The following is a 19,133-nucleotide window of genomic DNA, read 5'->3' on the forward strand; positions in this document are numbered from 1 at the left end:
AACACATGAATTCAATCCTCCCAAAAGAGATTTGCAGGGTCTCGATTCGTCGTACTATTGTTTCTTCACCGTCGATTAGAATCGCCAAGTAATCCGCAAACGCTAAGTCTGGAACGTTCAATTTTCCTTGACCTCTTCCTAGTTCGATTCGCTTCCAAATATTTTATTTTCTTAGCTCCATTTCCCATTCTTTCATTACTCTGTCTAAAATTAAGTTGAATAATAGCAGCGAGATCCCGTCTCCTTGTCTTACTCATGTTTTAAGTAAGAATTATTTTGAAATTTCATCAATGAATTTAATTTTTGATTTGGTTTCTGACAGTGTTCGTCCGATCAGTTTTCGAGTTTCGGTGTCTAGTCTGCGTTCTTCTAGAATACTGCACAGAGATTTCTGTCTATAGAATCTTATGCAGACTATTTGTTTCAACCTGACTGCCTTAGTTTTTAAAAAGTTTTAAGATTAAAGATCTGTTCCGAGCACGATCTGTTGGGTCGAAAGCCTATTTGTTAGTCTGAAATTGTGTGTTATAGCTGTTCTTGTGCTCTCTTTAGAGGACATTATTATTATTATTATTACCATTAATTGCAGCAGTAGCAGTGCTAGAAGTACTGCCAGAATTAACTTTATTAGTTCATAGGCAGCATTATTTACTAGCATTGCCACTATAGAGGCTCAAATCATTTTAATTCTGTTTGTCGTATTAAAAAATTGCTATTTCTTAGGTGACTGATGTAAAAAAAGGTACTGTATTTGTGAAATCCTGATACGATGTAAGGGAGGGTCTGATGGCCCTAATCGGAGCAGGTTACTAAACAAATAAAAAATAAAAGATGCTGATTGGGCAAAGCCACGGGAAGGTTTCTCCCATTTGAAGATGTGCCCCATACTGCATACTGCAGGAGTGTATACGTGATATCTGAGCTGTCTGTAGACGTGCGCTGAACATGGCACAACGTCGCGAGTTGCACAACTTTGAACCGGAGGTGATACTAGTTGCAAGAGACATGAATCGTAGCATACTGCCAGGACTGTACGGAAGCATATGCACTGCGTACGCTTCAGAAACAGACGATCAGTTCATGTTACGATCAGTTCATGTTCCTTGGCCTTCACATGACTTTTGATCGCACACAAGGAGGGGCACCAACTGTGTGATCGAATTTTTGCAACCATCGGTGCGATGGTGTAGGTTAAAGCCTCAGGTATCACACCCTGCAACGATTTACCCTGGTGAGTCCTCTTTTGCGAGTTCAAATGGTTCAAATGGCTCTAAGCACTATGGGATTTAACATCTGAGGTCATCAGTCCCCTAGCCTTAGAACTACGTAAACCTAACTAAACGAAGGCCATCGCACACATCCATGCCGGAAGCAGGATTCGAACCTGCGAGCGTAGCAGCTGCCTGGTTCTTTTGCGAGTATTCGACGGAAAAAAGATTCGGAATTTCTCGTATTGCTCTACAGCTTAAAAAACGAATGTTTTAATACCTGATAGGTCAGTGCAATGGTGAAGTTACATGCTTCCCATGCAAAAGGTTGTGGGCTCAAATGTTATCAGGTGCCTTCTAAATTATTATCGAAATGACGTTCGTCATTATTTTAATTGGCTTAAAGGTAATTCTTTATTACTGGTATTTGCAGATGTTTTTTTAACCATCGTATTAATTTCTTCACTTACTGTCGTTGTTCTTCCCACCATTCTTTTTCCGCTTGGACTCTGTCTTCATGTGATTTTAACTATTTTTATCGATTATCTACGATTAATTACTTCCGTTTTATAATCATATGTTTTCGTCCATGATACTGCATACATTACTTCCATTCCTAATTTTGCATGAATTTAGTGTTAGTTATAATCCCTTCTTTCTTTTAAATCTTCTTTAGTGTTAGTTGTTGCAGGATACAAAGATCAAGAACTATAAAATGTGATTCATTTAGGTGCATAGTATGTAGCAGTATGAGGTCTGTTGTAAGAATTATAGTTTCAGATTATAGAGAATGAGATTTTCACTCTGCAGCGGAGTGTGCGCTGAAATGAAAGTTTGGAAGGTAGGAGACGAGGTACTGGCAGAAGTAAATCTGTGAGAATGGGGCGTGAGTCGTGCTCGGGTAGCTCAGATGGAGTCGGCACGGTAGCTCAGCGTGATCGGTCAGAGAGCCGGTTGGCCTCTGTAATAAAAAACTGAGTGGAAGGATCAACCACCGAACTTGAACAGAATATCTTGCGATGTCCGAAACGACCAAACACAACGATCCATAACAAACAAACAAAACAAAAAAAAAGTTGGTAGAACACTTACCCCAGAAAGGCAAAGGTCCCGAGTTCGAGTCTCGGTCCGGCACACAGTTTTAATCTGCCAGGAAGTTTCAGTTTCAGATTTTCTTGGTTGACTGTTATTAATCATACAAGTACAATTATTATTATTAATCAGTTAATCATTTCCTCAAACAATACTTCGCAGGCAGTTACCGCGTCAAAACTTCAGGGACTCTGAGCGTGGCAACATTCTGAAATAGAACAATCGTCACGAACTGTTCCCAGTGATGCTGACTTCTAACGATGAGTGCTTGAGGGTAGGCAGCTAGCTTATCGCGCCATAAATGCACGGTGAACATTAATAAAACCGACAAACCGGAGGGACGGATTCCTGACTCGAAGTGTGTAATGTGTCAGGCAAATCCAACACCTTCCTTGATAAGCAAATCCAGTAGTATGTCACATAGCTCCGAATAAATCGTGACATTAAATTAATCAAAGTAATACGAGTAACTAGTGAGCAAATGGAATACCACAGACTAACACAAGAATGCCTAAATGCATGTCATACCTTCCCACCGTGAGACAGACGCAGTTCCGAGGGGAGAAACGAGAACACAAGCCGAGAGCAGAACCGTGTTAAGCTAGAAGGCCCTACAGTAAGGGACGGACACCCACGTCGCCAGCTAACCGCGAGGACAACCCCCCAGCCCATGTTAAAAGCTAGAGCCCTACAGAAGAACAGTATAGATCTTACGATAACACTAAAAGGGCCACACCAGCTGCAAGTTTTAGCGTGAGACTTTTTCGCGTCTCTGTTACGTTGCAAACTTAAAAAAACATTGCCCCACCACGAAAAGTATAACGTTTCTCATTGGATAGACAGAAATTTTGTAGGTGGAGCTTAAGGTTAGCATCGAGACCCTGATTGGTCAGATGAAAACACAGCTAGATAGTTTTTTTTTAAACCAGCTTCGGTAAATTGTAGTAATGAGAAGTTAGGAAGGAGTTGCTTCGGAGACGGCGAGCTGTATGGAGCTGCCCCGGCCGCCGCCCCCTGACGAACACTGACAAGGTAATGAACGCACGCGATGCCGCATTTTTCAGCGCATAAGGCTTCACTCAGAATTGCAGAAGTCTCATCTGTTACATCCCCTTTTTACGTAATACTAATGTCGATCGTCAATTAAAGCTCATGGTATTCACATTTGCTATGTAAGTTAAAATGTGAAACGCGATGATTTTTCTGTTATATAATTATTGAGAAGCCACATCAGCCACTGTAACTTATGACAAGTTAGATAAGTAATTAAAGATAATTGAGGGTCACTGTAGACCATTTCGATAATTTTCTCTTTTGTGAAACTTAATTGAAACCTAGATTATAGATGTGATTTGGCATAGGTCATCCTTCGATCCATTGTAGAACTTGGAAACCCATTGAGGGAATATTTTTTCACATTTTTGTTGAACGCAGTTGGTTTTTATCATCCTGTATTAAAACATTTCCTTTTATCAATAGTGCAATTTATAAACAATGTTTTGTGAGTAGAATAAAATTTCCAATGGTAAACTTAACTGCTTTTTCGACGTTATTTTACCAGCTAACTAAAAATACGAAAGCCTTGAACCCCTTCCACTAAATTTAGTTAGTATTAAGATTCTTTTACAGGGAGTGCAATGGATCTGACGCTGAAATCATTAAGTATTTGGTTATATCATCGCTAGTCTCACTGAACTCTTCTGTACTCTACATGTCATGTGTGGTCTGGTGTCTCCTTGCCAGCAACAGGTCCCAGGTTCAAACTAGTCAATTCCCTAAAAAACACGCTCAGAGCGTCGTTGCGCGAAAGTGGTAGGGAGACACAACTTAGAACAAACAGACACCACGCAGAATGTTAGAAGTGGAGGTAAAAAGGTCCTATGAACATGTGTCCGAAAATGGACGGAGAGCATGCAACGATAACAAATCGTCCCTGAACACAGTACAGAGCTGCATCGCATCCACATCGCAACAGATGTTCAAAGTGGCCCCCAAATGATTGCTGGTGATAGTGATAATAGGGGTTGTCATACAGGATACACATAATCGTACTTTGACTTACGCTACGATGGCAGGTCACTTGCCTGGAGCTTGTTCTTGATTCCTTCTCAATATCCTGTATAACCTGGTCCTCAAAATCTGGTGTACGCACAGTCCGCCGCCTCCCTGCTCGTTCGTCTGTCTGAAAGGATGCATGATCACACAGTCGATCAAAAAGAGCTTCAAATGTTGTGTGATATGGTTGGTGTTTGTGAGGGCACTTGTTTTGGTATAGTCGTGCTGCGTCTCGAACTTTTCCATCTGCTTGGCCGTACACAAACCATTTCGGCTTTCAGAATGAGATTTTCACTCTGCAGCGGAGTGTGCGCTGATATGAAACTTCCTGGCAGATTAAAACTGTGTGCCGGATCGAGACTCGAACTCGGGACCTTTGCCTTTCGCGGGCAAGTGCTCAACCAACTGAGCTACCCAAGCATGACTCACGTCCCGTCCTCACAGCTTTACTTCTGCCAGTATCTCGTCTCCTACCTTCCAAACTTGCCCGCGTAAGGCAAAGGTCCCGAGTTCGAGTCTCGGTCCGGCACACAGTTTTAATCCGCCAGGAACGTTTCATTTCGGCTTGTTCCCGACATGAATAGCTGACCATTCTGCTACTTACAGTACGCTGTGTCAGTCACACAGCCTGCAACGCACAAGCAAAACAAAGCACGTGGTCAGAGGAACTGTCATACGTCTGCGCCATCGACCGTGACAACGACACATTTGCGGACACACGTTCATAGGACCTTTCTCCCTCCATTTACAGTCATAATATACTAATTTATTTAGGTTACCAATTAGTAATACTGTAAGATCGGTACATATACAGCACGAGATACCGGCCCACAATTTCAGTGTTGGCTCTCGAACAAAAAAGTTGCTGCCGTAGGCCGTTATCAGTATTGTTCCGCCGTCCACTGAAAAACTTAAAATAAATGTATTGGGGTGGCGTTTATTCGCATACTGGCCAGATTTTTTGTAAAGGGGTCACCTTTCGGGGCACAAAAACTGAGGTCATAATCTCTTATTAACGCTCACATTAAAGAATAAAGTCACGGAAGGCTTTCAAGCTAATTTAGGATCCAGCTAAGTTAAAGACAACAAACACTTATCACAACGAAGTCAAAACTATTGAAGTAAGATAGAAACACGTCTGCGGCGACTCAGCGATTCAGAAGATAGCACTGCAGCAACCCTGCCGCGGGCAATGTAACGGTACGGCAATACCATCAGACAGACGACAACGTGACCAGCCGCATTTACAAGCGATGATGGCAGTAGATGTTGCGGACTAACGGCAGCACCTATCGGACAACCGCGAGACGCGCCCGGCGGCTTCTAGAAGCTGGTTTGGCGATACGCTGAGGCAATATCGAGAATGTGATGGCCGGCGGGCTCCAGATGCGGCTAGCTGACACGAGCGCCTGCCTGCCCGTACGTGGCGAACCGTCTGATCGGGCGACATTAAACCGCTCGCGAACGGAGCTCAAAGCCCGTGACGCAGTCTTAAATAAGGTACGAGTCTGCGAGAGGTCGCAGAAGGCGGTTGCTGGAATTGTCCTATAGCGCACGGCGGTACCCCTCTATTCGTGAAATCCTTTCGCGACTGTCGCACCGCGAAACTGTCGTCTTCGCAAACGGGCGTTATTTTTCCCGGTATTGGATCGCTCCAAGCACGTATTTCGTTAATGGCTGATATTGTATCCTCCATTCAAGCAGGGAGCTGTTTTATAGGCATCGCGAACTCGATAAAACTGTGTTGCTGCAGTGAACTGCTAGAAATCGATGTGCTTATTTACTCAGAGAGGGGTAAACTTCGGCAGTTCATGTTTTAACCCCAGAACACTAAAGAGGGGAAAATATTACGTTACTACGAAACCGCTGTATATTTTACAACTCCATATTTTATTCGAAGGACGTCACAACTTGTAGTTACACACTTGTTAATTACAGTGGTCTTCAGTGGAATGTCTCGTACAAAATAAGTACAAAATATCCTTTTTACGCCCTGTACTGACAATACCAGATTGGCGGGAACCGTGAATTGGAGCGAGGGCTTTATTGGCTCTGAGCACTATGGAACTTAACTTCTGAGGTCATCAGTCCACTAGAAGTTAGAACTACTTAAACCTAACTAACCTAAGGACATCACACACATCCTTGCCCGAGGCAGGATTCGAACCTGCGACCGTAACAGTTGCGCGGTTCCAGACTGAAGGGCCTAGAACCGATCGGCCACACCGGCCGGCCAGGGCTTTATTAACCGAGACTTAAACCTATTTTGACCTAACGAAAGTCAAGTTCGTCTAACGGTGTGATCGAGGATTAAAATATTGGGCACGGATTAGGGATTAATCTGAGTTCCCCTTCAGTGACTTTTATTTTGGTTCCAAAAAGTAATTTCACGTTTTCTCCTATGCAGGGTGCCCCAAGCCACCTGAGTCAACATTGTACTGATGTTTGTAATCTGAAACTGATATATTATTAATGATTCGGGCCTGTGAAGCCCTGGAGGGAATTATGTCGTTGATTCATAACGATGAAATGTGATCATGACGAATTGTTGGGATACTATTGTTCACAAATGTACCTGCTACTCTGTCACTCTATCACTTTTACACATATATTAGGGCTTCCCTTCAATCATCCTGATCCGTGAACGTTCAGCATAAGATCTCGCAACCGAAAACAGGTGTTTCAACTGCGCATGTTTCAATCATTTAGGGACCGAGGGAATGGCTACAATCGAGTACTGCAGTTGCAGTAAAATCAGTAATTGTTCTTAAGCAACATGGGAAAAGGGAGGCAGTCTCACAATGTGGTATACCACATGAGCTATGAATCCACAACTCTGGAACACTACCGGAACAAACAGGCTACCCACGGAAAAAAATATATAAATTACACAAGAATGTAATGGTGAGCCTTAGATCCATCATTTAGGGAAAATTACTGGATGTGTTGAGACCTAACCACTCAGAAAGACATAACTGAGCACATTAATGAGTCATCAGAGAAATAGAGCTGAGAATCAAAAGCATGGGCGCGTGAGCACGTTGCTTATCACATATGCAACGGCGAGGAGTCGGTGACTGCTTGTAGAACTGGGAATGAGCGGATGTTCTCACTGCGATCATGACCATAACGCGCATCTTTTGATAACGTGTCCGGATTCTGAACGTGAATTTGATACACGAGTCTGATTTCAATGAAACGAGGTCCAGAATATGTTGCAACGAAGATGGTGGTTGACTTGTACTCCAGTCTTCCCGAGGTACCATAAATCCACAAGAATACGAGGGGGTGGAGGCAAAGCATCCCAAATATGCTCAGTAATGTTCATATCTGAGGAGTTTGGTGACCTGTGGAAGTGTTTAAACTCAGAACAGTGTATGTGGAGCCACTCTGTAGCAATTCTCGACGTGTGGGGTGTCGCATTGTCCTGCTGGAATTGGCCAAGTCCGTCGGAATGCACAATAGACATGAATGGATGCAGTTGATCAGACAGGATGTATACGTACGTGTCACCTGACAGATTCGTATCTAGACGTATCAGGGGTCTCATATCACTCCTACTGCACACGGCTCACACTATAACAGAGCCTCCACCAGCTTGATCAGTCTCCTGCTGACATGCAGAGTCCATGGATTCATGAGGTTGTCTCCATATCCGTACACATCCATCCGCTCAATACAATTCCAAACGAAACTCGTCCGACCAGGCCACATGTTTCCAGTCATCAACAGCCCAGTGTCGGTGCTGACGGGCCCAGGTGAGTCGTAAAGCATTGTGTCGTGCAGTCATCAAGGTACACGAGTGGACCTTCGGCTCCGAAAGCCCATATCAATGATGTTTCGTTGAATGGCTCGTACGCTGACAGTTGTTGATGGCCCAGCATTGAAATATGCAGAAATTTGCGGAAGGGTTGCATTTATGTCACGTTGAACGGTTAACTCTTCAATCGTTTCTCCCGTCCTTGCAGTATCTTTTTCCGGCCGCAGCGACGTCGGAGATTTGATGTGTTACCGAATTCCTGATATTAACGGTACACTCGTGAAATGGTCGTACGGCAAAATCCCCACTTCATCGCTACCTCATAGATGCTGTGTCCCATCGCTCGTGCGCCGACCATAACACCACGCTCAAACTCAGCTAAATATTGATAACCTGGCATTGTAACAGCAGTAATCGATCTAACAACTGCGCCAGACGCTTGTCGTCTTTATGTAGGCGTTGCCGACTGCAGCGCAGTATTCTGCCTGTTTACGTATCTCTGTATTTCAACACGCATGCCTATGACAATTTCTTTGGCGCTTTGGTGTATAATGATTTATAGTATCTTACCTCGATAGAGGGCGCTTTACAATTCCTATAACAGATGTACAGCGGTTGCAGATGGGAGCCGGCCGCGGTGGCCGAGCGGCTCTAGGCGCTTCAGTCCGGAACCGGGAGACTGCATCGGGCATGAATGTGTGTGATGTCCTTAGGTTAATTAGGTTTAAGTAGTTCTAAGATCTAGGGGACTGATGACCTCCGCTGTTAAGTCCCGTAGTGCTCCGAGCCATTAGAACCATTTTTTTGCAGATGCGACGTAAGTTTCAATAAGGAACTCATGTCCGGGAATATACCCTTTGGAGGTACAATAAATTTAGAGAACGCATCACTTTCAAATCTCCCGCTTCACGATACGGACACAACAGAGACAATGAGGTGCATCCTGTGGGCTCTACAGCAGCTGATGGCGTGGGCGGTATTTCGAATACTCGTCGCCGGGTTCTCTTCTACGAGATGAAGTAAATCCTCTTCAAAGTTGAGATTACGTGGAGCTCCACAGTCAACTCTCCCAGGTACGAACATACGAGCATCTCGAGCCGTTGGTGTAGTCGAACGAAAATTAATGTGATGTTACAATTACAACAAGGACTGGCGACGGCCATCTCTTCCCAGTTCGGATGCGTACCGTGAAGCGAGAGATGTTAAGACTCCTCTACAATAACTATAGGCCTGTAACAGGGATTGTGAAACACTCTGTTTATTCGTTGCACTTTGGGGCACTACATCCTGCTGTCCCCATCCATTAATTGCATGTCTGCAAGTTACTGCGACGACTAATCTTCCACAACCAGCCATGAACTGCAAATAGCGTAGACTCGACCACGAAGACGTCACAAATAACTGTGTATTGAAATTACAGCAGTTCAAAAGAAAAACCCCTTTTGCATGCTGCACATAAAGTTTTTCTTTTTTTTCCTTGTTCACCCAGACGTGTTTTGCCTTAGTTACAAGGCATTTTCAGTGGATGTTTTGAAATATTATACAGGTTTTTCGTTCGCACATATAGGTTATTCTTTTAAGAACTGAAATAATAAGTCGTCAGCTGCAGAAATTCTTATTAACCTCTTGGCTAGTTTCGTCAAATTAGTTTGCCATCATCCGAAGATCATGCAATTACGGTTACATCGGAAAGCAATCGTCAAGCGAACTCTGGATGATGGAGTCCTACAATAATGTAGTACAGAAAAGGAATTTTGCGATTACCAGGGTTGGATCACAATTAAGAGCAGATTAATAACAATAAAGTACAGTAACAAACAGATTATAAACGTAGCTTCGTTAAAATTTTTACGTAGTGCTGTCATGCAGTTAAAAAGAAACGTGACAAATGTGAAGTATGGTCCCCGAAAGAAAACTTCGTATCATATGTAAAACAATAAAAACCCATGAGACATATGATGACTGGCACCAGAGGCAGGTTTGATGCAGCTCTCCATGCAACTCTATCCTGTACAAGCTACTTTATCTCCAAGTACCTACTGCAACCTACATCCTTCTGCATCTGCTTAGTGTACTCATCTCTTGGTCTCCCTCTACGATTTTTATCCTCCCGCTTCCCTCCAATACTAAATTGGTGATCTCTTGATGCCTCAGAACATGTCTAACCAACCGATCCCTTCTTCTAGTTAAGTTGTGCCACAAATTTCTCTTCTCTCCAATTTTATTCAGTACCTCCTCATTAGTTGCGTGATCTATCCATCTAATTTTCACCATAATTCTGTAGGACCACATTTCGAAAACTTTTATTCTCTTCTTGTCTAAACTATTTATCGACCATATTTCACTTCCATATACGGCTATACTCCATACAAACACTTTCAGAAAAGGCTTCCTGACACTTAAATCTATACTCGATGTTAACAAATTTGTCTTCTCCAGAAACCCTTTCTGACCATAAATGATTTCACTTAAATAAGAAGCAACGAGCGCTAGGGCGCCTAAAAACTTATGAAGCAAAATGAGGGCACTCGTGTCTATAACATAAGTCAAAACGAAACTGAACGTCGGTCTTAAACAAATGAAGCACCATAAGAGACATTATGTCACGTGCTAATCAAGCATATAAATGTTTACACAAAAATGATATAGCTTCTAAAAAGGGCTGAAGAATGGGTACAATGGTCAGGTTTATTTAATAATCAGCTAATGGTGGCGCCGTGGGCGATGGTGAAGCGGTGCTCTGTTGAACTTACCAGTATCTTGACGTGGGAGCCGGCCGCTGGGCTCAGCGCCGCAAATAAATGGGCTCGGCACGGCTGAGACATCCGACTCGATGGCGAGCACGAAGTCCCAGTGCGTGTTGTCATTCCGTTTAGGACTTCCACCTGTAGCTCTTATAAATATTAGTCGTAGTACAGCACATATACCTTAGTAACTTAAAACCTTTGCCAGGTAACGGAGTGAAATAGAAAAATGTATTGAGCACACTGACCACTATCAAATAGATGGCCCGCGCCTATGAATATCCTTCTTAAAACATGTTTAAAATATGTATAAAAAACAAAATACGTTAAAAAGCAATAAGACATCTTGAATAGCTAGCAAAGTTTCTCGGACGAAATGAGCAAACAAAAGATGCAAATGGTTGTTCTTAACATACAGGGTGGTCCATTGATAGTGACCGGGCCAAATATCTCACGAATTAAACATCAAAGAAAAGACTACAAAGAACGAAACTCGTCTAGCTAGAAGGGGGAAACCAGATGGCGCTATGGTTGGCCCGCTAGATAGATAGCGCTGTAATAGTCACCAGCATATGGCTCACAATTTTAGACCAACAGTTCGTAACAGGTATGTTTTTTAAATTAAAATACAGAACGTAGGTACGTTTGAAAATTTTATTTCGGTTGTTCCAATGTGGTACATGTACCTTTGTGAAATCATCATTTCTGAGAACGCATGCTGTTACAGCGTGATTACCTGTAAATACCACATTAATGCAATAAATGCTCAAAATGATGTCCGCCAATCTCAATGCATTTGGCAATACGTGTAACGACATTCCTCTCAACAGCGAGTAGTTCGCCTTCCGTAATGTTCGCACATGCATTGACAATGCGCTGGCGCATGTTGTCAGGCGTTGTCGGTAGAACACGATAGCAAATATCCTTCAACTTTCCCCACAGAAAGAAATCCGGGGACGTCAGATCCGGTGAACGTGTGGGCCATTGTATAGCGCTTCGACGACCAATCCATCTGTCATGAAATATGCTATTCAATACCGCTTCAACCGCACGCGAGCTATGTGCCGGACATCCATCGTGTTGGAAGTACATTGCCATTCTGTCATGCAGTGAAACATCTTGTAGTAACATCGGTAGAGCATTACGTAGGAAATCAGCATAAATTACACCATTTAGATTGCCATCGATAAAATGGGGGCCAATTATCCTTCCTCCCATAATGCCGCACCATACATTAACCCGCCAAGGTCACTGATGTTCCACGTGTCGCTACCAACGTGGATTTTCCGTTGCCCAATAGTACATGTTATGTCGGTTTACGTTACCGCTGTTGGTGAATGACGCTTCGTCGCTAAATAGAACGTGTGCAAAAAATCTTTCATCGTCCCGTAATTTCTCTCGTGCACAGTGGCAGAACTGTAAACGGTGTTCAAAGTCGTCGAAATGCAATTCCTTGTGCATAGATATGTAGTGCGGGTGCAGTCGCTGTTGATGTAGCAGTCTCAACACCGACGTTTTTGAGATTCCCGATTCTCGTGCAATTTGTCTGCTACTGATGTGCGGATTAGCCGCGACAGCAGCTAAAACACCTACTTGGGCATCGTCATTTGTTGCGGGTCGTGGTTGACGTTTCACATGTGGCTGAACACTTCCTGTTTCCTTAAATAACGTAACTATCCGGTGAACGATCCGGACACTTGGATGATGTCGTCCAGGATACCGAGCAGCATAATAGCACACAACCGTTGGGAATTTTGATCACAATAGCCATACATCAACACGATATCGACCCTTTCCGCAATTGGTAAACGGTCCATTTTAACGCGGGTAATGTATCACGAAGCAAATACCGTCCGCACTGGCGGAATATTGCGTGATACCACGTACTTATACGTTTGTGACTATTACAGCGCCATCTATCACAAAGCGAAAAAAGTGGTCCAACTAAATCATTCATATTTCTTTACGTACGATACGAATATGTAATAAAAAAATGGGGGTTCCTTTTTTAAGAAACGCAGTTGATATCCGTTTGACCAATGGCAGCGCCATCTAGCGGGCTAAACATAGCACCATCTGGTTTCCCCCTTCAAACTAGACAACTTTCGTTCTTGGTAGTTTTTTCATTAGACGCTTATTTCGTGAAATATTTGGCCCGGTCACGATCAATGGACCACTCTGTATTGTAAAAAGGATTAAGCAAATACGGAGGTTACAAGTCATTCGAATCGACAGCACAAGTGGTCGTTTGTACTACGTAATATAAACCGTTGGTTGAGAAAACAGACAGGTTACAAGTTATTTGAAAAAGGAGGAAATTCAATCAAAAAACATACTACTACCACGCGAGAGCTGATAATTGAGGAAATCTTTGGAGCCCGGATGGGAATGCTCATCAGCTTCTACCTACCTATTCTAAAAGATTCATTTTGCGCCATTTATTAACTATGTGCAAGATTTTCATGTAAAATAATGAAAGCGATGGGTTTAAGTTGTTCTGCGAACATTGAAATTTGGAAATTTGTGGTAAGGTTCTATGGGACTAAATTGCTAAGGACATCGGTCCCTAGGCTTACACAGTAATTAAACTAACTTACGTTAAGGACAACACACACACAACCATGCCGGAGGGGGTTCTCGAACCTCCGACGGGGGAAGCCGCACGAACCGTGACAAGGCGCCTGGGACCGCACGGCTACCCCGCGAGGCTGCGAACATTGACTTATAAGCATTCTCGCAGTCTCTATTCAATAAATATTCACGGAACCGAGTCTTAAATGGCCTTCTTGTTTGTTGTATATCCCAGATTTTAGATATTTATCAATAGGAGGTCTGTCGTTATGTATTAAAAGAAACTTAATGAGATTATTAGTGGTGAACATCACATTGAGGTCGATTTTTCTAAATAAATTCGCACTCGTATGGGATAGGCCATTTTTTTTGCATCCCTTGACATTACCAACCTCAACACTAACATTCCAATATGGGAGACAGTCACCATTATCGAAAACTATCTCAACAAACATACGAAATTACAGACAATAGAAATTGTAGAAATGAATACGCTTTTGAAAATTATTCCTCAGTATAATTATTTCAGTTACTATTGTTTGTTTGTCTTGAGCTTACTGCAGTTTAATTAAAGAGAATTACACCAGACGTGTTTAGGTCATATCTACAAAGCAGCTTTCGTGGTTATTCTTCTAACTTGATACGTATGTTGGTACATTTTTGATTCTCTTAGGTTAAAAACAGCGTTTTGTTAACCTAAAACAAGCAAAAACGTTCAAACGTATCTCTCCAATTTGTAGAATAACCATGGAAGATGCTTTATAAACAAAAGCGAAACGCGTCTGGTGCAATTCTCTTTAATTAAACTGCAGTAAGCTCGAGATGGACAACTAGTAGTAACTGATTTTTTAACAGTTACTGCAGAAGATGGCCGTGCTAACAAACGTACAGTTATTTCAGTTTCAATGGACAACTGTTCCAACAAAAAGAAAGCCTCGTTATGGGAAAGTGCCTAACAGAGTTTTTAGCTGCCGTTTTCATTAATCATTTCCAGAACAGATCACAGATTCTTTGTTGGTGCTACTCAACAAATGTCTCGTGGTGTTTTACGCTTGACAGTACTATGTAAAATTTTTAACGATGGTACGTTTATAATCTGTTTATTACTGTACACTTATTGTTATTAATGTGCTCTTAATTGTGATCCAATCCTGGTAAACACTAAATTCATATGTTGTGCCCATTTCTTGCAGGGCTCGAACGTCCAGAGTTTGCTTGAAGATTGCTTTTCAATGTAATTATATGATCTTCTGAGTATGGGCAAATTAACTTTCCGAACCTAGTGAAGAATGATTATTTAGATTCTTAAAACGTACTTCGCAGTTAGTGATTGACAGTCAAGAATAAAATTTTAATGGTTATTGTTAATGTATGTACGTTATAGTTTCAAAATAGTTCATTAAGGTTTTTGTAATAAAATGGAAAAGTACTTACAGATCCGCGTCTAATTAATTATTTTTAAGCCAAACAGTTTTCTCTAATATGACAAACTGGTTGAAAGTTTGCAGTTTTCTTTGTGGTTACTCTTTTGAAATATAGCACTTACACGGTCGTTTTCTATGTCCAGAATGTCATTCGTTTCTTTAAGTGTTCGCAAGCAACTTTCTCAGGATTCGCTTTCAATTGTTTTTTCTGTGACTATACGTGTGCTGATGATAGTTCTGACTATGTATATATACCTGGGATAGAAATGGGATTTGTGTTCATCTATTGGAATTACTGTCTGTTGACCGGCCGGAGTGGCCGAGCGGTTCTAGGTGCTACAGTCTGGAGCCGCGCGACCGCTACGGTCGCAGGTTCGAATCCTGCCTCGGGCATGGACGTGTGTGATGTCCTTAGCTTAGTTAGGTTTAAGTAGCTCTAAGTTCTAGGGGACTGATGACCACAACAGGTAAGACCCATAGTGCTCAGAGCCATTACTGTCTGTTATATAATCAAACAGTGTAAACAGTGAGTAGTCATACTCACTTCGTCATTTATTAGTACCTTCCCTTCAGCCTTTCTTTCGTATATACGGCAATTTTCTTGTAATGTTAGGAGATGTCTTTCATTGTTTATTCTAACTGTTTTCATGTCTTACTCTCTGCCAGGCACTTGAATGTGATTTGCAGAGTATCCATGTAGATGTAGATGGTTTGTGATTATTTTCTCTTAAACGTGTAGTGACCTCGAGAAACTATATTTTGTCATCAGATACCATGAAAATTACCGATCAGGTCGCCTCATGTTGTGCGCAAAAAATATAGTGAACTGTGAATTCTTCTCTCTCCTGTAGGACGTGAAATGATGAGCAGATGACTGATGAGATTGCCCGACGTAAGGTGCCAACAATTAATTGATGTCAATAATGAAACGAAATCAAACACAAAGGGTACAAAATTAAGGTGTTCTTGTATGAATGTAAAAGATTACTTACACGATGAAAACATGAAAGAAATGTATTTATTTACACAAACAAAAACAAAATTACAACTCTTAGGGCCAATTTGACTGGGCGTGGACATGACTTACTTATCAAAGGGAAGGAGGAGGGGACGACTAGTCTCACCACTTTTCGTCATCGTTCGTCATGTAGTGCTGTCGGCGGCAGGCGCTGCGTCGGTTTGGCGCGTCGTCTCGGTGCTGTGAAGCGCGAATCGGCTGCCCTCATCAGCAATCGCGAATTTGTGGCGGGGCCCAGGTACGATCTTCGCGTTGTCTGCCCGCTGCCGGTTGCGTGGTCAAAGCTGCGCTATCACGGTGTCGGAGGGCGGATTTTGGCGATGGTGGGAGAGCGCCCTTGTCTTCTCGCTTCTGCGGTGTCTCCATGACTCCCCTCTCGCTTCTCATCCATCTCTCAGCTCAACTTCTCTTCGAAATATTCTTCCTTTCAGCGTTGTCATTGGCGGACGAAATTTTCAATGCAGCCCAATGACAGATAACCATTCCATCGCCACGCCTCTCCGTGCGGGGTGGAAATTTCCTATCTGGCGTGTGCTTCATAAATTGGCATCTTTCTCACAATTTGACATTCTTAAGATGTTTTCCTGCATTCCAAGGCTGTTGGGAGAGCAGCTACGCAACACTTCTTTATAACCGCTCTCTCTGTGTGAGCCCTGGACAGACTCATGTTTGGGCTCTGTTTCAAAATTTGCTGGCATCCGTGATTTATAAGGAATGTCCTCACTGTCGTGATAAACGTCTTTTTAATAATGCTGGATTCTTTCAAACGCCTCCCTGCACCAAATCCCCGCGCTTTTTGTACGCTTCTCCCTGTTCCCGTGGGGTGCTGGAATTGTCGGCATATCCCGCTTTCTAAGGCAGGTAAAATGACTGCCGCCAGGCCAGAAGAACTCAGACGCTTTCGCGCTTACGTTCTTGGCGTTCCATCCTAATGGCTGTAGGTGTCCGTCAGTTCTCGGCACCCTTCTCGTTGACAGACAGGCCCTCTGCAACGTGTCAGCGAGGCGAGAATGTCCGCGGGGTGAGGATGTCCGCCCGGATTCCTGCTGTGCGCTTGCAGACTGACTGCAGTGTCCTCTCCTCGGGGGTTCGCCTCAGGATGTCCGGCTCCCTCCTCGGCTGCTCGCAGTGGGTTGCGAAAGTGGCCGTGGTCGTACATATTACAGATGATTTGCAAAATTTGAGTTATTGTGCTGTACTGTGTGTGTTTGTTTGTTTGCTGTTGGATTGTGCTGATGCTTTTGGCTGTGTATGTGTCATATTTATTGACTGTATTTGTCGGTAATTTTTTTAAAATTTTTGTGACTAGATTACTATTTCACCCATAGTTTGTTGCTATTTGTGTGATGATGTCTAGTTCTTTCTGGAAGTTTTCTGTGCTGAGTGGTACTGTGTTGATTTTATGAAGCATGTATCTGAGTACCTGGTTGCTTCAGTTCGTGTGAATGATTTGAAGTCTGCTGTATGATTTATTTTTATTTATGATGTCATTTATTGTAGGTTTGTGGTAAATTTCAAAGCTATGGTGATTGTTTTCTTGTTTAATTGTTATATCCAAGAAGTTTATTTGGTTTTAGTATCTTTTTCCATATTGAATCTATTTTTTTGTGTGTTGAATGTGCATGCAATCTATCAGTTTTTGCTGTAGGTTCATCAGTTAAACAAAGGATATCATCCACATATCTGGTACAATAAAGTAAGTTGCAATTTTTGTTTTTCAAAATCAGGATTTCTACATGGTTTATAAGAGTGGGTTAATAAAAATGTTGGCTAGCGCACCTGACACGGGGGATTCAATTGTAGCCCATCTTCTTGTAAACAGTACTCATTATTGAACTAAAAGTAGTTCTGTTCAGTTACCAGTTCCAGCAATTTGTGTGTTTCTTTGATGCTTTCATCTAGTAGTTGGCTGTTATCCTTCAGGTTTCTTTCTATGACGTTTGTTGTCTGTTACTGGTATATTAGAGCACATGTTTTCTATGTCGCAAGAGAAATGGGTTGCTGTGTATGGGATTTTTGTATCTTTTAAGAATTCTGTTAATGGTAAGATGTTTGTCGTTGTTCTGTCTTCGCCGGCCGGTGTGGCCGAGCGGTTCTAGGCGCTACAAATGGTCCAAATGGTTCTTGGCACTATGGGACTTAACATCTGAGGTCATTAGTCCACTAGAACTTAGAACTACTTAAACCTAACTAACGTAAGGACATCACACACATCAATGTCCGAGGCAGGATTCGAAACTGCAACCGTAGTAGTCTCGCGGTTCCGGACTGAAGCGCCTAGAGCCGCTCGGCCACCGCGGCCGGCCTAGGCGCTACAGGCTGGAACCGCGCGACCGCTACGGTCGCAGGTTCGAGTCCCGCCTCGGGCATGGATGTGTGTGATGTCCTTAGGTTAGTTAGGTTTAAGTAGTTCTAAGTTATAGGGGACTGATGACCTCAGAAGGTAAGTCCCATAGTGCTCGGAGCCATTTGAACCATTTTTTTGTTCTGTCTTCCTCAATTTTATGAGTTTCAGATGGCAAGTACAAGAAACTTTGTATAGTTTCCGGGTTTAGTGTCCCTAACGCTGAAGCGGTAGACAGATGTTTGTTATGAAGCATACCGTGTGCAGTTTGCTCATTCAAGACCTCATAGAACTCCAGTCATTCACTTCTGACCATTGGTTACTGACATCAAAATACTCGGCTCAGGGTCCTTTTCCGTCTGTATAAAGGCTGTAAGCTCTGTATGCTTCCTACAGCAAAGGCTGGTCGATACTTTCCTACAGGGTTTTTTATCAAGCCGCGGCAGGGGTCCACGGTTCGTTGTTTTTGTTTAAAGTGAAGGTGTGCAGGACATATTTGGCACATTCCTCGAAACATTCTGAAGAATGAAACTTCCTGGCAGAGTAAAACTGTGCGCCCGACCGAGACTCGAACTCGGGACCTTTGCCTTTCGCGGGCAAGTGCTCTACCAACTGAGCTACCGAAGCACGACTCACGCCCAGTACTCACAGCTTTACTTCTGCCAGTACCTCGTCTCCTACCTTCCAAACTTTACAGAAGCTCTCCTGCAGGAGATGTTGCTCTACTGTGATTATTGACACAAGAACGTTGACACGCTACGGCCGGATTCTCTACTTAATACTGTCTGCTCACAAATAACCCCTCGAATGCACATCTGCTGTTTACAGTTGTTCGTTCAGTCTGCCACCGTAGTAATTGCGCTCTGGCGTCGCTTATGCGCCAGGAATTAAATAGGTGTCGTAATTTTTGGGCGAAT

General features: G+C 42.9%; 1 non-coding gene across 1 annotated transcript; it reads right to left on the bottom strand.

The window, feature by feature from the left end:
- Positions 1-18,768: 18,768 nt before the first annotated feature.
- Trnas-cga lies at positions 18,769-18,843 on the bottom strand. The gene has a single exon. It is a non-coding gene; the product is annotated as a tRNA-Ser (tRNA).
- Positions 18,844-19,133: the final 290 nt, after the last annotated feature.

The sequence above is a fragment of the Schistocerca americana genome, chromosome 1 (assembly GCF_021461395.2).
Source record: "Schistocerca americana isolate TAMUIC-IGC-003095 chromosome 1, iqSchAmer2.1, whole genome shotgun sequence".
Classification (NCBI taxonomy): domain Eukaryota; kingdom Metazoa; phylum Arthropoda; class Insecta; order Orthoptera; family Acrididae; genus Schistocerca; species Schistocerca americana.